Below are 1150 nucleotides of genomic sequence, written 5' to 3'. Positions count from 1 at the left end.
CAAACAATCCATAAAGAACACCGAAATGCTAACCAGAATGATAAGCGAACAAAACGCAGTACTCAAACAGCAAACCCAACAAATCACAGTCATGCTACAACTAACTACAAACGTGCTAAGCAAAAAATAAAAACGGACACTCTAAAAATAGCAGCCTGGAACTCAAACGGCCTGCAACAACGGGCCCTCGAAATTAAAACATTCATATACAATAACAATATAGACATACTACTTGTCTCGGAAACACACTTCACTACAAAAAGCTACTTGAAAATACCATACTATACCATATATGATACCAAACACCCCTCGGGAAAAGCTCACGGAGGGACAGCAGTGATAGTCAGAAACGATATCAAACATTATCTACACAGCCAAGTTAACAAAGAATATTTACAAGCAACCACTGTCACAGTTCAAACTAGCAGCAACTACTTCCAGTTGTCAGCAGTATATGTGCCTCCGCGACACAAAATAACAACACAAATGTGGGAAGAATACTTCCAGGACCTAGGGGACAAGTACATCGCAGCGGGAGAGTACAACTCAAAGCACACGCTTTGGGGGTCAAGAAACATTACACCTCGAGGCAGAACACTGGAAAAATACATTAGAAATAATAACCTCAATATATTATCCGCAGGAATACCGACACATTGGCCGACTGACCTGAACTAAAAACCAGCTCTTCTGGACTTTGCAGTTACAAGGGGACTAAACACAAATAAACTAAAAATAACACCCAACCTCGAGCTCAGCTCCGATCATACATCCATAATAATTGAATACAGAAACAAACCAATACACTATAGCAAACCAGAAACACTATGCAATAAAACCACCAAATGGCAAACTTTCAAAGAAATAATAGAAAGCAAAATAAACTGCAACATCCCGTTAAAAACTCCTGAACACATAGAACAGGCAGTAGCAACATTGACAGCAACTATTCAAAAAGCAGCAAGGACAACCACTACACCCGAATCAACCAGCAGACAAACAATAACAATCCCGCAAGAAATACTCGACAAAATCAAAGAAAAAAGAAAAGCAAAAGCAAAATGGCAAAAATACAGAACCCGAGAAAACAAAACACGCTTAAAGAAACTTGCAAAGTAAATAAAAAACAAAATAAAGGAGCACAACGATA

The sequence above is a fragment of the Bombus terrestris genome, chromosome 3, assembly GCF_910591885.1.
Source record: "Bombus terrestris chromosome 3, iyBomTerr1.2, whole genome shotgun sequence".
NCBI lineage: Eukaryota > Metazoa > Arthropoda > Insecta > Hymenoptera > Apidae > Bombus > Bombus terrestris.
Note: the sequence above shows the minus strand (reverse complement) of the source record.